This window comes from Herpailurus yagouaroundi, unplaced genomic scaffold, assembly GCF_014898765.1.
Source record: "Herpailurus yagouaroundi ecotype Mexico unplaced genomic scaffold, PumYag 139, whole genome shotgun sequence".
Lineage (NCBI taxonomy): Eukaryota > Metazoa > Chordata > Mammalia > Carnivora > Felidae > Herpailurus > Herpailurus yagouaroundi.
This window is the reverse complement of record NW_024412394.1, coordinates 66026226-66049682: the sequence shown is the minus strand read 5'-3', so window position 1 is coordinate 66049682 and position 23457 is coordinate 66026226. Positions and strand designations below refer to the sequence as shown.

The window sequence follows — 23457 nt, the reverse complement described above, 5'->3', positions numbered from 1 at the left end:
GAAATGTTGGAAACACCCATTCTGACAATTGTGACATAATTCAGGTTATTACAAGGACGTAACTACCAAAGAAGCAGAAGTGTCATTACCCTGCAGCTCATGTCGGCAAAAAGCTACACTGCACATTTCTCTTAGTTGGGCTGCTAAGAGGAAGGAAACACGAAACACATGCACGCACACACACACACACACATACACACACACGCCTCGTTTTCTGCATGTAAAATGTGTGTGTTCTTTAAAAGCCAGTGGTTGGCTGGTTTTCCGGACATGATGTGGTTGAAGCTGTCATCGTAATGGAAATTCATTGCTGTAGCTATGGTAAATCGAGTTTTCTGCCTGTGCTGAATGCATTAGTCTAATGAGATGTTTGCAGCCGGAGAGCAGGGCTGCTGGAGACGAACTGTGAGCTACTAACACACGGGTGGAAGATTAGCTTTTGTAATACTCGGTTTGCATGTACCGAAAGTCATCTGTCTTCTGAGTCAACATTCCCGGCCTGGTAAAGAACCTGATCAGGGCTCTGGTGAACAAGCCATAGGTAAGGGAGATGCACAATCGGAGGGTGTGCCGTTGACACAGGATTCCTTCTCTCTCTACTGTCATCACGACAGGTTATCTGGTTCAGTTTATCTGGGTTGCATGCCTACCTCTACGGCAATGCACGAGTGCCCTGTCCTAAAACCACTGAGGCCAGCAGGTAAACTTCAGTTCCTCCTACTCAAAACAAAAATGTTTGATTTCTTAACCAGATCTTAGAGAGGAAGATGCAGGATAGAATTATATAGTTTATAAATTTGGGGTACGTACACCTTCACTACTCTTTAACTGCATTTAAATATATAGAAAGTTGTTTTTTCTCCCCTGAATGTGAACTCAAATACCTGTGGGGTTTTTTTTGGGTTTTTTGTGTTTTTGTTTTTTTTTTTTTTTTTTTTTTGCATGATGATTTCGCTTTGCTTTTGTTTTGTTTTAATTTAAAAAGTGTTTTATGTCTTGGGATAAACGTATTTACTAAAATCTAATTATTAAAATTGATGTGTTGTGAACATGCAAGAGTACTTTTTAAAATTGAATTTTATTATTTATATCCCAGATGGAATATTTTACATGTCTTTGTACTGTTTTTTTTCTTAATTTATCAAGACAGATGAGAATACTATTTACTGCTAGTTGCTGGTACTGGTTAGTTTTGGGGAAAAAACCAGGTGGCTATGGAATGTCAGGGTCAGTTTTCCCAAGTTCAAATACAGAGCTACCTTCTTCCCAGGTGGGGTGTTGTGTAACTGGAACGGGGCAGCATGAAGGTACCTCTGCAGCTTGCTTGCCGAGCAGAACAGGACAGTGGATGAGGGTGGTGTCGTCGGCTGTTAAGTCATTTGAGCGATAGTTGAGGTGCTAAGTCAAAGCCCTTTCTACTACCTATAATATAATGGAGAGGTGACTCATGGTGTTGTCTCCGGATTATATGACAGTACTCAAGAGGGTTAGACAATCACTAGCTTTCTGAGAAAGTGGCTCTGGGTTGGTCTCAGACCCTGTGATACTTGAGAAAGTGATCCAGGCTTTTCAGAATCGAGACGTTGTACACTCTTGCGTTTTCCTTTCTTTTCAACCAGAGGAACCATTTTTGAAGAGTGAGAGGCATAGTTGCTTTTATTCTCAAGACTTAAAAAAACATAGACTATTTGAAGTGAAAGCATAAAAATAACTAAGAAGGAATTTATAGCGTGGTAAAGTAAACAATCTAGGGGTACAATAGTTGTGTGGAACATTTTTGTGTTGCTTGGTAGAACGAGCCTGAAAAAATGAGGTGGGGGGGGGTGGTTATTTGAGCAACAGCACCTGGGTGAAGATTACCTAGAAGGACAGTAGTGATCATCTAAACTCAAATAAAACATTAACGTAGGGACTTCAATTTTAGGGGAGTTGTTTGGTGGCACCAGAATCTTTACCTTTTAAACATATGTGTGACAGATATTTTTGAAAATGTAACTATGTTTTCCTTAGCTCTTTAAATTGTGTATGTGGACAGTCTCTAATGTTTCGGGAAGTTTATCAGTCGGCTTGCTTTATAGAATCACAAGTGCAAATCCCACAAAAACCAGTTCTTCTGTGTGTAACGTGTTTCAATTTCTTCGTGCCTCCAAAATTACTTTTATTTGGCTGCAAAAAAAAAAAAAAGTAAATGAACGATAATGGAAAGAATATAAAACAATAAGAGAAACGAGTAAATCGCTTTCGGTCCTTTATTTGCTTTTGGTGGTATGTTTTCAAGGCAAGTGAAACCAGCAGAAACAGTTTCACTTTCTGCTTCTTGGCTTCTGGGGGGCTGGGGTGCCAGGGCTCTCCAGCAGCAGGTAAGGCCAGCAGACCAGCTGCTAGAAATCAAGTCCGCGCTGGGACACCCCACGGGGCTGTGGTCCTGCTGCAAGAAACTTTACGCTGGAAATTCAAAAAAGTAATGACTTTCTCAACGTTAAGTAATATTTGCTTATTGTAAAAAATTCAGTCGGTGCCTCAAAGCACAAAGATCGAATTTAAAATTTCTTACAACTTTAAACGATGTGAAAATCACAAGCAGACTGCGTTAGACCTCTCTCATAACGTGGTGGATTTATTTATTTTTTAATCTCAATTCTGGGTCGCAAACACTTCCAACAAATTTGAGGCAACATTACTGAAGTTCCCTGGAATGAAAAGAAGGAATGCTCAGAGAGGAATACCCCTTCGTACCTTGGGGGAGTAACATTTCCGAGGGTGTTGCAGATCTGCTGACAGTTTGGGGCGCTCGGAGGACACACACCGCACCCACATACGCTCGCCTTCTGACACCGTTGGGTCCAGGCAGAGGTGGGGCGGGCGGAAGCTCGGAACTCGCTCCGGCCGGTGGGGGTAGGGGGCGGCTGAGCTCCGCGGGGCGTCGTTCCTCGCCGGCGTGTCCCCCTGGAAGCCTGGGCATCACACTGACGCCAGCCAGGTGGCCTGGGCGTGCCCCCCGCAGTCCACGCGTCCTGCAGGAAGCGGGAGGCGACGCTGCCCCGAGTCCGGTGGGGCTGGGGGCTTCAGATTCCAAGCACCTCCCGTTTCGGTCTGTGCAGTCCTCTGCCTCCGAGCCTTATGCTTTTTTACTCGGGGATGGTGAGGTGGAGAGAAGAGCGAGGAGGGGAGGAGTGACTCTCTTCCCATTTAACTACCGAAGGGCATAACATTCGGTCTAACATTTCGGAGATGAAGTTTGTAAAAGCGGTCCCTTTGGGTGGGAGCACACGTGCCTGTTCATTTTGGTGGGCACATTGGACCTATCTAGGAGGGAGCTTTGTTTAAATGCCTCCTTGGGCATCTGAATCCAGCGATGTCCCAAAAGGCTGGTTTGAGATTTGCACGTTTTTAATGTTTTTGTTGTTGTGGTTGTTGGTGGTGCTTTGGAAGGCAGGTGAGGAGAGATGAGGGGGCTTCTTAACAGCCCCTGGGAGGAAAAAAAAAAAAAAAAACCAAATGGTTTGGTACCTATATAATGTAATAGAAGCCACCGCTGTGTCTAGTAAATTACTCTAAATTTTAATTAATGAGTCACAAAAGCCACACCATAAGCTTTAAAAATTACCCCTTTATCAATAAGGTGATAATTAACTTTCTCTAGAATTAGCAATTCTCTCAGCCCCGGGCAGTATGCAGCCTAGTAAGTTCTCTGGAATGCTGCCAATTTTAAACAATTGGTCTTTTGGCAAATCTACTGGATTTTAATTCAAACATCGATTGTGACATTTTCCAGTGTGGCTCAAAGACCATCAGGATCACCGAAATCATGGTAAAATTTCTGATTGCAAGGTTGGCTCCAAATGTTTGGGTTGCATTGGAATCTGTCGCTTTTTCTTTCTTCATTGTCCGTTTCCACCTTTCTCCCCCAAACCTCGGCATTTGCAAGAACGCCACACTCTCGCTTCTCCTATAAATCTCTGCTAGCATCTCTGCTATAAATCGCTGTGGCCAATCCTGCATTTGTTGGTTCGCACATACTGGGTTTGAGTGCTCTGCCTGCAAGCCCACGAGGTCCTAAGTGTTTTTTCATTGTTGTATTCATCTCGGTTTCAGTTCCGGCAAGGGTTCTTCCCTAGTATTTCTGCAGGCTCTCACCGCGCGGTTTGTCAGACGCCGAGATTTAGATTGGGACTTGGAGGAGAGGAGGTACAGACAGAGGGCCATTCGGGATATGCTCGTGGCCATTTGAAATTTGGCTAATTCTGACCTACGTATGTTAATATCTGAAGAGGTACAGGAGCACTGGGCATTTCAGAGCATCCGGCTCCACAATGAACCCCCCGCCCTCCCAACCAACACACACACAGACACACTCCAGCTAGTCACCGGTGGGTGATGTTTAAGGACAGCCTGATGAGGGATGCTGCCATTCGGCCACAGTGGCTGGACGGCAAGTGGTAACGAGTGCACATCACTCCTCTGGAAGTCAGACCTCTCTCCCCTTCCTCTGGGTTCTTCGAATGTTAGCATTGGTGGACTCTTGCTTCATGGAGCTGAGAGCCTGGCTAAGATGAGGTACTGGTGATAAAGTTTGCTGCCGGTTCAGCTGGCAGTGCTGATACAGCCAGGAGCATCCTTGTCCTCAGGAAGGTGGGACGGAGGTGAGCGGCAAGCAGGGTTTGTGCATGTGGGAATCAGTCAGCATCAGAAGAGGCACTTTGCCACCACGGAGGAGATAAAACACCTCTTGCTTCTTGCAATGATCACCTGGTGGACTACTATTTTAGGACCCAGAGGAATTTATTACCCAGTGGCAGTTCTCCTTTTGCATTAAGCTGAAAAATCATTCCACTGAGTCTGTGTGATACCCTGGAGTAATGGGAATATATTCTGAGATCCAATTGTAGGTGGGCTTCCCTGCGATTGCTCTTGTTACTATTTGGCCAGTTGTGTTTTATAGAATCCGGCGGCATAGACAGGTGAACCTCTCTTTACTCTCCCACCAACTCAGGCATGTTCTACCTAGATTTTTATTTGTGAGGGAGGCAAACGTGCATCTCTTTTCAGCAGCTGCATTTATGGGTCAGATAAATGGGACGTGGTCCCAGCTTTGCTGATTTTCAAGAATGATTGCATAGTCCTGCAGACAGGCTATGCCAGCCCTTTGGGGAAGGGGCTTGGCTGAGAAGTGGTGGCCTTCCTTTCTCTATAAGGCGTACAATTTAGAAACAGAGTGGAGTTGGCTGTTATGAGAAAATTGATGTGCCAGGGAAAAATAGTGTCAATGCTATGCTTTGCAAGGTGGTGACGTTGTCTGGTTAGCCCCGTGATAGTGACTCAACTTTTGGGAGCTGAATATTTGGTAACAAAAGCCTTTGCTCTTTTGCTCTCTCATTACAGAGCAAAAGCCATCATTCTTTCAAAACAGAAGTATATGGCTTGAAATTAATCCTAAAGTAACACGCAGCCTTTCATGAGGATGGGTACTCAACTTGGGAACAAACACTGGGCTGGCAGAGCAAAGAATTACCCTCAATGGGTCCTGGTCCAGCCATTGGAAAATGGTACTTAACAAAGAGGTCCTGGGATAAAACCCAAAGGAGAGACCCTATTCCATGCCCCATCCAATGAGTACTTAACCATCCCTCTCCCTCTTATTTCCCTCCCCTGCTGCAGTTCAGAAGGGACTCAATAATGGCCAACAGTTAGCATATGGTTGTCAGCTTATAGACCAGCTGGGTCATTTCCTTTCGGATTGAAAGAAAGGTTTCCTCTTTTCCCTTTCACATTTGTCCACAAGTCATCCTGGGACATCATCGTTCTGATGAGAAAACCAGGACCGAGCACCAAGGAGTCTGTTTTGCCCTGGTGTCCAGAGCTGGGCCTGAGCCTTGTCACCAGACCGAGGTTAACATCGCAGTGGCCATATCTGAGGGTCTGCCCCGGATGCAGCCTTTGAGCTGGCCTGGGGCTGGCGTCACGATTCTAATCCTATTTGACAGGCAACTATGAACAAGGAAAGGAAGATCTGGAGAGAAGACCACAAGGTGAAAGCCAACTTTGGGGCATTCATGCTTTCCGTTTTAGAGACAGGATTTGGAAGTCGTGCAACAAACAATTCCTTTGGGCCACTTCTAAACTATTACATTTCCAAACTAACCATTTCTAAACTATTATAAGCCAATAGGAATTATTCTCATTCTTTATGGCCTTTTAAAAAAGAGGCTGACCACTTTTCTTCATAGTTCCTTAGGACTTAGTACCCTCACTATTGGGAAATTATGGTGATATCAAGGCTTAATCTAACAATTAGCTATAAAATATGCTGTTCATCCCAAAGAGAATAACTCACAAATGTCATGTGAGGCACTGGGCTTATTGATTAGTAAAGAATACCACTCTGGGAATAGATTCTGTCATTTTTCAGTCTTGAGAAATGTGTGCCATTTGTTCATGCTGTTGCCATTGTTTGCCTGTGCTGAGGGAGTTTGCCATGAGATTTGGAGGTCAGTACACTACATGGTCACCTGTGCATTTCCCCTGATATTGGGAATTCTCCCTTTCAGATGCCATGAGATGTTCAAGCATATTTGATCGTATCCCTTTAAGAGCTTGCTTGTAAAAATGCTTCAAGTGGAAAGCTGCAGATCACTTTATATTTTGGTGCACACATTAGGAAGTACAGAAACGGTGCAGTGGGGGGACCCTCAATTGGTTCTAATGTCTGAAATCACCACCCACAGTATGAAAATACGGCACTTGTTTTGAGTGTTTGTAACATAATTAAGTACTTGACATAAATAATGAGGGCAAACTGGATGGTGTGGTTATGTTGGTGCCTGATATGGAAATGGTTAATTGGTCCCACAGTGGGAATTGTGCATTCCTGTGCAATTGTGCATTGCCTTAATGAGACCAGGTGGGTATAAACTCTCTCCAGGGAACTGAAGTTATAAAGTCAAGTTGGGGTGTGATGTGTGTGACAATGTGTGGAAGCCGATGACCTATGATGGTATAGAGGACTGGTCTTTTATTTCTGTTGCCTTCCCTTTGAGTTAGAAGTCGTTTGTTATGAACCCCAGTCACAAATAAAGGGACTAAAATTCTCCATTAGCAGGGTAAGGAAAAAGGGCATTCAGAAAAGTTTGTCTCACACGTGTTTCAGCCCAAATCTCTGCGAAGGTCAAGTACTGAGTTTCTACTAATTGGCTCGAGACCAGAGTAATGTGGAATAAACTGGAAATAAAATCATTTAAAAAATATATTTCTGGGCACAGGTTAGGTCACTGTTTTTATGACTATATTTAACATTTTCATGCCTGAAGAAAAAAAATTCCATGGGACCAAGGACCTGGCTTGTCCTTGTAGATTTCTAACAGCGGATAGTGTGGGTTACACAGCTTCCTGGACAAAGTTAAGCAAAGCCAAGCCTCCTCTGGCCAAGATTTCCTGTATTCTGCTTGTGTACTTGGTAGACTATCAGTTTCCAGGGGGGTTTCTCTTCCCTGGGAATACAGATTTAGGACAGGATAAGGAGAATTTACATTGGGACCATGGAATCACTTAAGTTCCAGAGCATTTTCTTTTTGCTTCTTCTTTTTAAATTAATTAATTATTTGTTTATTTTATATACTGTATTGTCGAGTTGGATAACATACAGTGTGTACAGGGTGCTCTTGGTCTTGGGGGTAGATTCCTGCGATTCATCGCTTCCATACAACACCCAGTGCTCATCCCAACAAGTGCCCTCCTCAATGCCCATGACCCATTTTCCCCTCCCCTACTCCCACTGCCCCCATCAACCCTCAGTTTGTTCTTTGTATTTAAGAGTCTCTTATGGTTTGCCTCCCTCTCTGTTTGAAACTAGCTTTCCCCCCTTCCTTTCCCCCATGGTTCCAGACCATTTTCATACCAGTTCACCCCATTGTGTAAACTGGAAGGTTAAAATATGACTGAAATAACGAACTCGAGGGAAAAACATCTGACATTTGAAGGGACAAGTTAAAAGCAAAAACCTATACTCTGAGAAGTGGTCTTGAAGTGATTCCTAGCTTCTTAGATTGAATGGATTGTAAAAGCCTTCCTCCCAGGGTCAAGCCTCACACTCTTCCCTAGTGTCTGCTAAAGATACAGACAGCACAGCCTCTATTCTCAAGAGGCTGCCCCCTCTTCCATTGTTGGAAACTTTAACTGTTAGCAAGGGCATTTTCCCCTCCAGAACTTCCCCTAGCTTCCTCTTGCAGTAACTTCCTCCTCTAAGGGGGTACTTCTGTCTTCAGAGCTGTATAGAATAAATATAAATGGAGCAGCACGGATTCTGAGTGGGCAAAGCCAGTTTAATGGCTACTGATGTGACCCAGGGCAGGTATGGTGGCAATCCTGGGCCCCCCCTTACTTCCGAGGGGGTGATATTTCTTGTCCTTACTGCTGAGGCCCAGTGCTTTGAATGTGGCAAGTGCCCAATAAATATTTGTGGAATGAGTGTTTCAAGAAATGGTAATGTCAGCATGGGTGGAGACAGCACAGTGTTGTGGAAAGAGCATACACACACTTTGGTGTCACCCCAACTTTATGAGATCATAGGATATAATATTTCAGAAGTCGTTGGGAAGGTTGTATGGGATAATGTATATCAAGTTCAAAGGAAACAGTATATGGAAAAGTATGTGTCAAGTGCTATCCGAGTGGTAATAAATTCATGTTCTCATTTATTGAGCATCATATGTTCAGGGATGCTGAGAGAAGCACTAAACATGCTTTATCTTATTTATCGGACTTAAACCACATGGGTGCTTAATACGAAGGCTCTTTTTAAGTGTACTTATTATTTTGAGAGAGAGAAAGAGAGAGAGAGAGAGAGAAAGCAAGGGAGGAGCAGAGAGAGAGAGGGAGAGAGAGAGAGAATCCCAAACAGGCTCCGTGAGGTCAGCACAGAGCCCACTGCAGGGCTCAATCTCACGAACTGTGCAGCCTGAGCTGAGATCAAAAGTTGGATGCTTAACCGACTGAGCCACCCAGGCGCCCCAATACGAGAGCTATTCTTATCTCTATTACACAGGTAGGGAAATTGAGGCTTACGTTAAATAACTTGTGGTGGCTCATATGGCCATATGAAGTCTGCTGAGTCTTTTCTTCAGTTTTGAAAAGCCAATGGGGTGTCCTTGTCTTTTCACCCGTGAGGGCTGAGGAGAAAGAGCTCTTTCATGCGTCAGAGCCAGCTGCTTCTGCTCAACTCGGCTGGGCTGCTCCCAGGTCCAGCAGGTTCCAGAAAGGAAATGATTCCCTGGTGTTTCCACTTGGAAAGGCATTTTTGATCCACAGCAAACTTTTAAAGCAGTAGGCTTTCAGTCCTGTCAGACTCAACCCTCATTTTTATTACGAATATTTTTAAGCCCCTGTTTGCAACCCCAAAGTGAAATTCCCAGATAACACAGCCCACCCACACCCACAGTCTAAGAAAAACCAGTGTCATGTCATAACTGAAATATAAAGAGGAATAAAAACAAAGTAATTAATGATTACTTCTGGTGTGGGTGCCCTGTTCTGGACACCACATGAAGGGGTCAGGTGCTTGACATCTGCTACCTCCAGTGCAGTCTAAAATAATGCTCTCGGTGACTCAGGCAACACAAGCTGGTCCTGCTGCTGGTGACATGATTTTCCCAAACAGCAAACAACTCTTGGAATTCTGAACAAAATAGAATTTTGTATTTATGCATTTGCTTTAGGTATTATTTACATTCCTGGAAAGTAAAGGATATATTATAGCTAAGTAGAAATATGTTTATACATAAAATGAAGTTCACTCCAGGTTCACAAAAACAAGATTTTCACTCATGTGACCATACGGCGAGACTGCGCTTCATCATGGGGGATAGCTCTGTGTGTCCAGTGTCCCTGGTCTCTGCCCCCCACATGCAGTAATGCTCACCCTGCTCCCAGTATTGGGCCAGGTAAAACCACATCCAGCACATTCCCAAAATGCCCCTCTACAGGCGGTGTTTTCACCACCACTGAGCACCTGTGGATCAGAGTATGCCAACCTGCCATGAACTCCACTTTCTCCTACCTCCCCAAATGCCTGCTTAATTATAGTTTTAAAAAGATGGTGCTGGGCATGCCTGGGTGGCTCAGTTGGTTAAGTGCCAAACTTTGGCTCAGGTCATGATCTCACGGTTTGTGGGCTTGAGTCCCCCCACGCTGGGCTCTGTGCTGACAGCTCAGAGCCTGGAGCCTGTTTCCGATTCGTGTCTCCCTCTCTCTCTGCCCCCGCTTCTCTCTAAAATAAATAAACATTTGAAAAAAAAAAAGATGGTTCTGTTTTGTCAGTTCCTTACATGATTGCTAAGTAGAGACATCTCAAATATTGTGGCAGGAATTTGGGGGTAACTTTAACATTCTGAGAAGATTTGTAGTGGATTTCCTCTAAAAAAAAACTGTACCTTTAAGCTTGAGAAGACGTTTTCTATCATGTTTCGTTCTCTTTCAGATTATGCATAGGTTTTATCGTAATAAATAGAGTATTTTAAAAACACCTTTGGAAAGTCCTCACTATTCTCTGGGTTTGCTTGAAAACATTAACAGTTAATGAGGGACCATGATGATGCAGAATTTGTACTAGTTATCCACACAACCGTCCTGGAATGTATCATTATTCCACTTCACAGACCAAACCCTAAGATTCGGTGAACTTAAGCAGCGAATTTAAGTGTCTCAAGGTCATCCAGGAGGTTCTATAACCAATTTCAAAGCCAAACCCATGCCTTTGCTCTCATGTGCCTGGCTCCTGTATAAGCTCTGGATATATGGTATACACTTTGATCTGTGATGTGGAAATCCCATGTCTGAGAAGTTTTTCCTTGTCGAGTACATAAGAATGGGGTAGAGGAATGTCAAAGAATGGCTACAGATTCTTTGACATTCCTTCCATGAAGCTTTGGGGTCTAATTCCCCTTTCCTTGACTCTGGGCTGTTCTAAGTGACTTGCTTGACTCATAGGATGTGGCCGAGATAATGTTCCAGGACTGACATCACAAGTCTTCCAGTTCCACCTGGGACTCAGAACGCTCACTCTTGGAGCCCTGAGCCAGCAAATAAGAGGAAGATTGTCCCAAGGCTGCCATGCTATTAGGAGCCAAAGCTCTGTGGAAGGTCCTGGACAAAAAAAGACGTGAGGATGGGGGGGGGGGGGGGGTTGCGCGGGGCAGAGGAAGAGGCAGGAAATGGAGCTACTGGATGTGTGGATGAAGAAACCACTTGGGAAGTGAATCCTTCCATCTCAGCCTCCCCAGCTGATGCTCCACAGGTCACAGGCAAACTGTCCAATCTAGCCTTTCCTGAATTCCTGATCCACAAAATGGGTGGGACATAATAAGCCACACATTCTGTGATAGTTTTAAATGTAGCAACTGATAACCAAAACACATTAATGGCATTCTTTCTGTTGTATTGGGTATTGTGGATTATTTTTGATGCTTAAGAGTGAAGGATTTTCTACTTCAAAAGGAAGCTAAGATTCACTATAAAATATAGTTGATATCCATTTGCTAGGAATTGAAATAAGAGACAGAAGTTTTGCTCCATATACAGTTACCATCAGAAGTAAGTGTTTTCAGGGGAACTGTTATTTTAATAAGTGCATATTTAATTTTACAGTTAGTATATATATTTATGTCTTGAATGACAAATACTTGATTTGAATTTGTGAATATGACATAAAGTTGCAGTTAAAAATGTATTTATTCCAATAGGCCATTAAAGATTCAGTAAGTGTTAGGTAAATATGGTATCTCAGGTGTATTAGTCGCGGTTCTCCAAAGAAACAGGACCAATAGTAGTTACGTAGGTAGATAGATAGATAGATGATAGATAGATAGATAGGTAGGTAGATAGATAGATAGATAGATAGATAGAAATTTATTGTGAGGAGTTGGTTCACATGATTATGTAGGCTGAGAAGTCCTAACATCTGTAGTGAGCAAGTTGGAGACCCATTCCTGTCTAAAAGCCGGCACACTTGAGACCCAAGAGGAAATAATGTTTCAGTTTGACTCCAAAGGCAAGAAAAAAACTAATGTCCCAGGTCAAAGGCCATCAGGCAGTTCCCTCTTACTCAGCTTTTTTAAACTACTCAGGTTTTCAACTGATTGGACAAGGCCCACCTGCATTAGGAAGGGCAAATCTGCTTTACTTAGTCTACAGATTCAAATGTTAAGCTCATCCCAAAACACTTTCACAGATACACTGAGGATAATGTTTGACCAAATATCTGAGTAAACCACAGTCTACTCAAATTGATGCATAAAATTAGCCATCCTAGCAGGTATTCAGACATAACACATTTTGCAAATGTTGTACCTAAGGGATCTGAAGTTTGGTAAGCACTGCCTTGAGTCTTAGGCTGTCCATGTCTCTAGTCCAAGGGTTTGAAGCTAAAATCCCAGGTGGTATTGCTCATTTATCCTTAGGGACATGATCCTCTGAGTCCTATCCATAATGTCTCCTGAAGTTATCCTTTGGTTTTCAGAGCAGCGTTTAGAGAATGTCCCTATTGGGGAATCTAATTCTGGGGAAGTTTGAGCTATCCTTTAGATTTTTAGCTGCCCTCTCAGGAGTGGCCATTTCGCAGCATCCCACGGCTGGACACCATATTTACTGTCAGTTCCTTGGGCTGCCCACAGTTCTACAGCTACAGTTCAGGCACCCTGCTGGCTCCCATACAGGATCGTATGTCACAGCAAGCTCAGGCCTCTAGTGAGAGAATGTCTGCCGTGAAAGTGAGGCCCATTGATACCCTGCCTCACTATTTCATGTTAAGTCTGGCATAGTGGTGACAAGGAGCTCAAATGTGATGTATACAGTATGGCATCATAGGAGCTATGATAGGTCTATGTGTCTTGGCCATGAAGGCAGCTGGACATTTTCATGTCCCTCTCTGGACCATACTTGTTTAGATGATGCTATGTGTCACCATCAATTTCACTTACCCACTGCCCACTCTCTGTGGATTTGTGTCCAAACTGCCCCCGGAAGCAGGATAAAAATCTTGAGGTCAACAGTTTTATCTCTGGCTTCTTTGGCTTCAGGTGTCATTGCCGAACAGAACGTCAGTGATGGGCATCTTGGTGGAAGATGGAAGAAGACACATGTTTTTCTTTAGGTGGATGCCTTTTGATTGTAACATTCTGGGCAGCTCTCAGCTTACACAAAGGGCTGCATATCAATGCAACCAGTTATTGCCCTCGCCTATCTTTAGCTGTCTGAGAGAGGGATGGAGTCTTCCTCGCTATAATGATGAGTCATGGTAGGACTAGAGAGACAAGTAGGGGTGGGTTGATTCAGAAGTCATATGAGGAACAGGAAGCACAAAATACAATGAAAGAAAACAAGCAAGTTCACGAAAACAAAGTGTATTTATTTTGATTATGTATGTATAGGATGAAAACAGAGGTGATCTGTTTCCCATGGTAAGGAAGAAAACATATTCATAGCGTCTGCATTAGTTTTCCAGGACTGTCATAATCAAATACCAGATGCTGGGTGGCTTAAACGGCAGAAATTTATTTTCTCATCATTCTGGAGTCTAGAAGTAGAAGTTCAAGGTGTTAGCTGTTTGGTTTTTCCTAAGGCCTCTCTCTTTGGCTGGTGAATGCTTACCTACTTGCCATGTCTTCAACGGTCTTTCCTCTGTGTGCTTGCACCCCTGGTGTATCTCCTTCTTGTAAGAACCCCAGTCCCTGTTGGGGGTCCCTCATTTAAACTTCATGACCTCATTTAAACTTCATCTCCTCCTCACAGGCCCTCTCCAAATATAGTCACATTGGGGATTAAGCCTTCAACATATGAATTTTGGGAACTCTGCAGCTGTGGAACTGTGGGAAACCCCAGGCACTGACAGTAAACATGGAGGCCAGCTGTGGGATGCTGATGAATTATGCAATTTAGTGCATAACAATGCTTATCTGAAGATTTCATCTGACAATTTTCATCTATTGCCCTGTAAATTATCGATGGTAAATGTGCCTCATAATGGTCTCTTATGATTTAGCAAATGCCTCCATTTTTTGAAGGTGAGGTCAGTTACATTTCTGCTATGCCCACTCCAGATCGCCGAGGGATGTACTTCACCACGGTTCTGCCACTGCCCTCAGGGCAGAGGAGGTGTTTTGATGTCTCCAAATCATTTTTAAATGACAACTGGAATCTCTCCCTGTCTCCTCCTGCCTCAGTAGTGTAAGTTCCCGAAGTCCATAACATTGCTGAAACTCAACAAGGAGGGTTGTACTGATAGAGGTAGGCTAGCATCCCAGAGCTTGCGCCTGCTGATAGCCCCCACCGTGCATTCTACCTCTCCCAGTGGGACAGAAGACACCCCTAGTGGGCAGCAGACATCCTAATATGCTTTGTGCACTAGTTGGGAGGCAGAGTCTTGAGGAGACAGATTCTATTTGAGTAACAATTATTAATCTTACTTTCATCCCTTTAACTAGATCTTCATGAACCCTTCAATCTGGAATTTTCCTCTAATTCTTGAGAGATTAACTTGTTGAAAATGAATAATAATTATTGAATTTTAAAACTGATGTTCAGAGCATTGCATGTGCATGAAGTAGTTAACAAGCTTTGTTGCAAGGAGAGTGAGGTGCTGTAAGTTAAATGTCTTGCTTCAGGATCAATGACGGTAGCTGGTTGGGACAAAAATCTTGCATTCGTGAATCCTTGGCCACAGTCATTGCCAACTGGCCCAAAATGTTGCCCTAAAATCCCTGATTTGAGGATGAGCAATATGTGATGCTGGAGCATGGAGAAGCTTGAAAATATTTGCTTATAACATATAACTCAAGGGGGCACCTGGGTGGCTCAGTTGGTTGAACATCTGACCCGGTTTTTGCTCAGGTCATGATCTCATAGTTTGTGGGTTCGGGCCTGGAGTCGGGCTCCATCCCAGCAATATGGAACCTATTTGGGATTCTCTCTGTCTCTCCCTCTCTCTTTCTGCCCCTCCTCTTCTCTCTCTTTCTCTCAAAATAAATAAATAAACTTAAAAAAAACCCATATAGCTCAAACACTGTCCTCACTCATATTTGATGGTGTGAATTGAGTTTGACTCTGACCTGTCACAGTTTTGGTTGGTGTCTTAGGCATCAAGAGAAAGTACCAGGAGAGCTGCCTTGCATAGGGACCAATGGTTTTCCCAGGCTTTGTTGGCAGCTTTCTTTATCCATATACCAATGCCAGTGGAAGATTTCCAGTGGATTCTGGGTGCTGATGTGGCAGGCAGCGTGGGGAAGGCTGCAGTGAGAGGAGTGAGAATGACTTCCCTTGGCTTTGTGTTCCTCACCTGACAATAGTGAGGGCATCACGATTATTGTGTAAGTCCAGGACGGAGGCCAATGACCAAGTAGTTAGTGCAAGGGCTCAGCCTTATCAGCCAAGAAATAGGCTCTGCTGGGCTCCTTGGTGGCTCAGTCCATTGAGGGTCCAACTCTTGATTTTGGCTCAGGTCATGATCCCAGGGTTGTGGGATTGAGCCCCTCATCGGGCTCCATGCACAACGTGCTTAATATTCTATCTCTCTCTCCTCCTCTACCCCTCTCCCCCACTTGCATGTGCTCTCTCTCTCTCTCTCTCTCTCTCAAATTAAAAAAATAAAAAAGAAAAAAAATAAATGGCCTCAGCTTAACTGCTCTTGCCTGCTGATGACATGAGCATGGGGTCTACCACAGAGAGGTGCTTCTTGTGTTTGCTAGATGGACTGAAGGATATATGGACAGAAAGGGAGATGAGTCATTATGTGAGGGGGTTATGTACCCAAAGGCTTGCTCGGCTAGCTCTCTGGTTTCCAGGTTGGAATTTCAACTGTTTTAATGGCCATCTCTACCCACATGTTCCACAGGCACCCTAAACTCAATGTTTCCAAAGCTGGATTTCTCATTTGCCCCACATCTTCTCCTTTATTCTACCTTCACAAAAGCTTCCCCTCCAAGATAACAGTTTCAGAATCCCAAACTTCGCTTACTCCATGCCTTCCAACTGGAAGTCCTAACTGATATGACTTCCCGAAAAGAGTTTCCTGTGGTTCCCCCTTTTTTCCCTCCACCCTCTGTTGCCCTTGCTCAGGTCCTCACTAGCACCCTCCACCTGGGCCATAGCCATGACCTTCAGCTCCACCTCTCTGCCTGCAGCCCCTCACCCTTCCCCCACCTCATGTAATGCACAAAGTTATCTTTGTAAGACACCTATCTGCTCAAGTTCCTTAATTGTTTAGATATCTCAAATAGAGTCCCTTGTTTGTATCATTGGTTGCCAAATGTTTGCACCATGTTCCCCATTATAAATAATTCCTTGAGCGCACATCTCCATACATGAATGCATTATACCTTTTGTAAAACACAAACAAAAATAGAAATGAAAAAGCCTATATGAGCCCTTTGTCCTTCCCCATATATACTTGAAGCCTCTGTGTTTTTTCACTTTCTGTTCCTGAGTCCTGGAATTCTCTTCCCTCACTTCTCCAGGTGATGAAATTCTATGTGTCCATCAAGACACTGCTTATACATCACTCCCCTGACCCGGATTCTCCACGCAGACTTCCTCTGTGCCTTTTTATGGAATATTTAGATTCTTACGCTTTCTCCTGCGCCATGACTTGAGAATATTTTTCTAGTGGGCAAGGAGAAAGAAGGAAAGTATCAGGATGTATGTCTCTGTTGTTGCCAAGAACAAAATTGTAATAGTACATACCTTTGCTTCCTTGCCAAACCTTCCAAAGAGGTGTTTTGTTTTCTTCCTATTTTGACCTTGCTATTCCTCGGGGTGAAATGTATCTCCCACGGACGAGTGCAGAAGCAGGCAGCCAGATAGACACAAAGTGGGAGGGGAAGGAATCAATGGAGGGAGATGTGCAAAAGTAAACTTAATTCCGCATATCAAGCGATTAGGCTAACGTGATTTAGAGCACCGTGATGGGTGCAGTTTGTGTGTAGTTTTTCCCTCGGTCTGTAATTAATTTGTGGTAATGCTCTAGGTTGTTCAATTTTGGTAAACGAATGGAGCACTGTTCTTTGCAATAAAAGCGGTGGCCACAACCTAGTCATTTTACGGTAGCAGGAGTGGAAGATAATTACAGGTCTAGGGAACGTCCCCATCCAGAATGAGAACACAGCTGGCTTGTCTTCCGAGGAGAGTGGCTGTGAGCCGGGATCGCAAAGTTGACGCGGGCCGCAGCGAAATGCCAAAGCATTTTCCCCATCCAGCCACGGAGAGTGCTTAACTCACTTTTTAGATATTCCACCCCGTGTCCTACAGGGATTTGTGCTAATAAATATGACAATAACATTGTAATGGGACAAGAAAGGCTGACACGGCATTTTGTTAATTTGTGTTCAGCATTAGCAGGGAGCTTTGCAACCCCTGGGCAATGAAACAGGAACGAATTGGTGGACTGTAGGCATTTTAATTAGAGGCCTTGGGAATATCTGTGTGCTATGGCAGCTGAGTGAGACCTGGCCCCACAAAGTTTACCCAAGGCGTGCTTTCCCTGCTTGCCCTCAGCAGCCATTAAAAGGTCTTACTGGTGGCAGGGGCTGGGGAAGGGAGGAAAAAGTTTCTAAGAAGAGGAGGATTCCTGGTGGGCTGGCGGCCAACACCAATTAGCTTACTCGACTGTCAGCACCCACAGCCCTTGTTTTAACAAAGTGGTGGCAAAGATCGACAGAAATGGCTTGACCCCATGATGGACCCCAAAGCATTTTTAAAAGGCTCTTTTTACTGTTGCTACCTTTTCATAATTTGGCTTAAATACAATTCGAGAATAAGAACATCATAAATCAAAAGCTGTTAGCGTACATGACCCCTGAAATTTATGGGTATTAAGCAGAAAAAGCTTAGGAACGTTTCACCAAATAATTTTCCAATCCCCTAAGACTCATTTAAATTTCCCTCCTCTCCATCTCCCGTTGCTGAGGCATATTCACTGCACAGGAGCATCTGAGCCCCGCCCAGAGTGGAAGGAGTCCCCTCTTTGCCATCAGACAAGCTGGTTGGTTTTTTTTTTTTTTTTTCACATTTATTTATTTTTGAGACAGAGACAGAGCATGAACAGGGGAAGGTCAGAGAGAGAGGGAGACACAGAATCTGAAACAGGCTCCAGGCTCTGAGCGGTCAGCACAGAGCCCGACGCAGGGCTCGAACTCATGGACCTCGAGATCATGAGCTGAGCCGAAGTCGGACGCCCAACCGACTGAGCCACCCAGGCACCCCAAGCTGGTTGGTTTTTATAAGGAGGAGCTCAAAGCTCTGCCCAGCTACTGGCACCACATGGGCAAAGAGCCAAGAAACACAAGGAAGACATGGCAGCTGTCTTCCGGTCGGTTATGTGGCCTTGGAAATGGCAGGGTCTATCGGTACTGCACCCCCTTCCACATTTCTTTCACCTTCATCCTTGGGGCTGGCAGAGCGGAGAGCTTCAGTGGGAGATGGTCAGACTAATTGGAGGGAAAGGGCCCACTGCCAAGCTAGGATGGGGACTTAATACCAAAAGCCAACCACTCTTGTTACAGTTCAGGGAAGTGAGTGCCAGCTTTGGAGACCCCAGTGCTCAGGCCAGAAAGGCAAGGTGCAGAGCAATGGGCCCACCAGAGGCCACCATTAAGGAGCAGAACCACCCAGTCATGCTGTGGTTAATGAGTCTCGCCGTGTTAGTGAAGTAGAAACCAATTTGTGGCACTACTTAAAATTTGTTAGTCAACTTGACAAATAATTAATGAGCTCCTCTGAGGGACAAGACACATGGAATAAATTACTCTGGCCATGTAGACAAAGTCAGGCCCACAAGGGCCAGAAGTGGGTCTCCCGTCCTCCAAGGATCACCTCCTCTAGAAAGCCTCCTTGCCCTCCTCCAGCCCTTGTATTTACTCTTAGAGAGCCATTCAGGTCTGTACTTCAATTCCCTGCGCCCTTAGGTTGGGGTTTCACTGGTGTGTGTGTGTGTGTGCATGCGCGTGTGTGATTGTATTTTCTTCTCACTTAGGGGAGACTCTGAGGAAAGCTGCCACCTCACACACAAGGCTTGGTGGTCTAGCAGTGGTGTCCAGGCGGCCTAGGCTGGGACTCCCAGCCCTGCCACTGCCTCAGAGGTTAAATTGCCTCGTTTCGGCTCTCCGAGCCTCGGCCTTCTCACCATGAAAATGCAGACATTAGCACCTGTATCACAGGTTGCTATGAGGGGCACCTGAGCTGTGTCCAATACTTTATATATTGCCTGACCCACAGGGAGTATGCAATAAATTGAAGCTAATATGATTATGTCATTTCGCACATGGTTGTGAACTGAGTCTGTTCATTGTCTATTAGGAACAAAATCTCATTTGACTGTCCTTCCTTCTCGAGTTGAGAAGGAGCCCTCTAAGTTAAGAGCTGCCTTGGAAAAGTAGAGAAGGTGTTATCACTTGGCCCTGGGATAAATCTTATTTTATTCGACGAGGAAAGGAAAAAAGGGAGCACATCCTTAGACATTTCTGAGGCTGATGGGAATATCGATGGTCATCTCTCAAATAGCTGTGGCCTTCCGCATATGAATCCTTGTGCTTTCTGATTCCCCCCACCAGTCCTGGTGCTCCCTGGAGATAATGTCTGCCCATTCCAATGCCATTGTTCCTATTATAATTAGGAATATTATATTTCAGAACCAGGCTGATTTCTCATCAGGTCTCATTGCCAACAGTATAGCTGCCATGTGCTCTTAGATCTGAGGGCCTATAAAACAGCTCACCACATATGTGAAACTTTATGTCACTCTTCACGGAGCTAAGTTGGAAAATTTATAGTTTTAGAAGAACATAGTCAAGTTGGAAATGTGGCTTTGGCTGGGTCTGGGCATAATTGGGGTTTTCAGGTGGACGTTGGCAGCTTACGTCTAACGGAAACATCAGGGCCCATAAAATCGGTCCAGTGTCAGAGTTTCAGGTGCTGTATTACATATTCTTGCAGTTCCTCCATCCGTCATCTTTTTTGAAAAATGAGGGTGTAAAAATGGCAGGATATACTGCTTTAAAAAGGCCACCAGCCCAGCCTGCCTATAATTAGTGAGAATAGCACGCTGTTGAAAAAGGTGGTATCTGGGGCGCCTGGGTGGCGCAGTCGGTTGAGCGTCCGACTTCAGCCAGGACACGATCTCGCGGTCCGTGAGTTCGAGCCCTGCGTCGGGCTCTGGGCTGATGGCTCAGAGCCTGGAGCCTGTTTCCGATTCTGTGTCTCCCTCTCTCTCTGCCCCTCCCCCGTTCATGCTCTGTCTCTCTCTGTCCCAAAAAATAAATAAATGTTGAAAAAAAAATTAAAAAAAAAAAAAGGTGGTATCTGATGTTTTATTGTTAATTCATATTTTCTTAATATCTATGGACATCTGTGTATTTTAGGAACTTTCCTGCAGTGGAAAAAGGAGTAAGACAAGGTCCTAGTCTTCACGGAGCTGATGGGGTACTAGAGGGGTCAGCACACATTTTCTGTAAAGGGCCACACAGCAGTATGGCAGTACCTACAACAGGATTCCACGCCTTTCCTACAACCCTCAGCCCTCCTTTCCTCCCTCCCTCCTCCCGCCTGCTGACTGCTCTCTTCCATGCAAGACACCCATTGCCTCCTCACCCGTAACATGGGCACTAACACAGCACCAGCTGATTGTGAGGACACCCTGAGCTGACGTGCAAATCCCTCACTCTAGCTGTCACTTAAAAATGTTAGTCTGCCTTCCTCCTGTCCTTCCAATTGAATCAGAGAAAGCAAAATCCCTCTCCCTTTTCCAGGCTAAGCCATCTACCCATGCCCCAACTCTGACCCAGACATCTTCTCCAAGACTGTGTTTACTCAGTTCTTTCTCTCAAACACTCAGCTGACCCCTCTGTCTTGTTCCGCTTTGCCTGCAACATATTTAGGTCTGTTCTGTTAAAAAGATAGATTGAAAGAAGGAGGAGGAAGAGGAAGGGGAGGAGGGAGGAGAAGAAGGGGAAGAAGAAGGAGAGGAAGGAGCAACCTCTATTTGACTTACATCCTCCTCCATTCTTTTTCTGTCTCTCTCTCTTTTTAAATATTTATTTTTGAGGGAGAGAGAGAGAGAGAGAGAGAGCGTGTGCACAAGTGGGGGAGAGACAGCGAGAGGGAGACAGAGGATCTGAGGTGGGCTTTGTGCTGACATCAGCGAGCGAGCCCGATGTGGGGTCAAACTCATGAACTGCGAGATCATGACCTGAGCCGAAGTCAGACGCTCGACTGACCCAGCCAACCAGGCGCCCCTCTTTTTCTCTTTTATACACGTGGTCTCCGAATACCTCACTTCTCCATTATTTCTCTTAATCATTTCTGTTCCTTCCTTCGGTTTTTCCCTCCAGAGACATGCTGGGCTGTGGAAAGGAGCGCTTTAGGGTCAAGCGCACATCTCCGTGTTCTTGTCTGTGGTGTCACAGACCCTGGGCAGGTTACACAGCAAGATCCTCGTCTGTGTGAACTGGGAACAGTGAGGCCGCCCTCATGAGGGGATTCTGAGAACTTAACAAAGTGATCAGTGAAAGGCACCTTGTCAGGGCTTGGCATGTGACAGGTGCCACTCAATGAATTCTGTTCTCTTTCTCCTCTACAAGCTGTTTAAGGAAGGACAGGGGCCTCTGTCCTTGGGGAATTGAGGAGGGGGTGGGTAGGGATGTTTTTTTGTTCCAAAAAATTCCTACTATAGTCCTCTGAGTTGGGAAAACATGCCTAGACTTTTTTTCTTTTCTTTCTTCTTCATCTTTAAGACTCGCAAAAAGGTATTGTGGGATTCTAGATTAGTTAATTAATTAATTACTCTCCTCAATATATATTGATTCAACATCCGCTATATGTGTACCCCTGTGAACGTTCTGGTGGTTCCTGCCTGAGAGAAGCTCTCCATCTGACTGGGCTATAGAGTAGAGAGCGAGGCAGGTCACACAGAATTCTGTGCATTGGAGGGTGAGCCATAGGTGTGCCTGCAGAGTGCCATGGGAATGCAGTCAGGGAGGGGCCCTCTCTGCTGGGCGAGGTGGGGAGTCTCCTGAGGAAATGCCCTCTGAGCTGTGTGGAAGGGTGTGCCAGGGCAGAGACGCCCTGGGAAGGGATTCTAGGAGGCTGGCAGTGCTGTCCTGTAGATCAGTGAGAGCCTGTCCTGGGTCTGGTTCAGAGAGAGGTGAGATGAGAAAGGCAGGCCAAAAGTATGAGCTTTGTCGTGATCCTTTTCTAGAAACATAAACACTTATTCCTCCATATGAAGGGAAGAATGGACTTCCCCATCCAGAAGGTAGAGGAGGGGCCTGGGAAGAGAGGTTTCTGGGAGGCGGAGTTCAACTCAAGGTTAGGAAGAATTTGTGATCAGTCCTACCCAGCAATGGGCAGGCATGTGCAAGCAGGAAGCAAGGCATGTGGGGGCAGCGAGTAGGGAGAATTTATAAATGGGATGGAGCAGGAGAGATGAGCTTGATTCCAGCCTATGCCCAGGCCATGCCTGCCTTACCCAAACTAGCTCAGAAGGCTGGTGCTGGCTCTCACACCTCAGGTCTCCTCCCAGAAAAGCCCTGTATGTTCAGCTCAGCTCTTGGCTGCCTCAGGACCTCCAGTTTTGCCACAGTTTGCCCTTGAAGGGATAAGGGGGGACAAAAGGGACAATTGGATAATATCTTCTGCTAGCAGTTTAGAGAGCTAGCCAATTTTTAAAGAATTAAATGAATGTGTATGTGCATATGTGTGTGTATAGGCATTGTGTAAAGTATTGTGATTTGATTCCAAATATTATTCTAAGAATAGCAATCATTATTATAATAATTATAGCAATATAATTATTATTTGCTTTTATATATTTATATTTATTATATTATGCCAAATGTTAAGTCTATTTGGAATGTTCGACAAAAGCAATTTACCTCTGGTCCACATTGTCGCCTATCTCTCTTCTGGACTCCCCTGTGGGATCCTGATTCTGAAAGGTTGAAATTAACATTGAGAAGTGGAGCCTGGGACCCCATCTTGCCTTCCCATGGGGCCTGGCCTCAGGCAACCATGGACGTTCTGCCAGGACTTACTTTTGTAGCAGGCTGTGGGGTTATTTATTTATTTTAAAACTATTTTCTCAAGTTATGCAAGTTGTACACACACATATTCATGTTTAAAAAATTTTTTTTAATGTTTATTTATTTTTGAGAGAGAGAGAGTGTGTGAACAGGGGAGGAGCAGAGAGAGGGGGAGACACAGAATCCCAAGCAGGCTCCAGGCTCTGAGCTGTCAGCACAGAGCCCAATGCAGGGCTCAAACTCAGAGCTGTGAGATCATGACCTGAGCTGAAGTTGGATGCCCAACTGACTGAGCCACCCAGTTGCCACACACACATATTCATGTTTTAAAATGAAAATTAGTAAATTAGTACAGAACCTAGGAAGCTGCCGTCATAAGTGACCACAAGTGGCCTATAAGGTA

At 44.8% G+C, this 23457-nt stretch overlaps 1 protein-coding gene across 2 annotated transcripts in view; it reads left to right on the top strand.

Annotated features, from left to right (window-relative positions):
* The first annotated feature begins 344 nt into the window (after positions 1-344).
* SCML4 (Scm polycomb group protein like 4) overlaps positions 345-23457 on the top strand; it is a 125206-nt gene continuing 102093 nt past the window's right edge. Inside the window, exon 1 of one of the 2 annotated variants that reach the window (XM_040474309.1) lies at positions 345-541. The gene's annotated coding sequence lies outside the window, so the exon portion shown is untranslated. The remainder of the gene's footprint in view (positions 542-23457) is intronic. The other variant, XM_040474310.1, reaches the window with a different exon arrangement.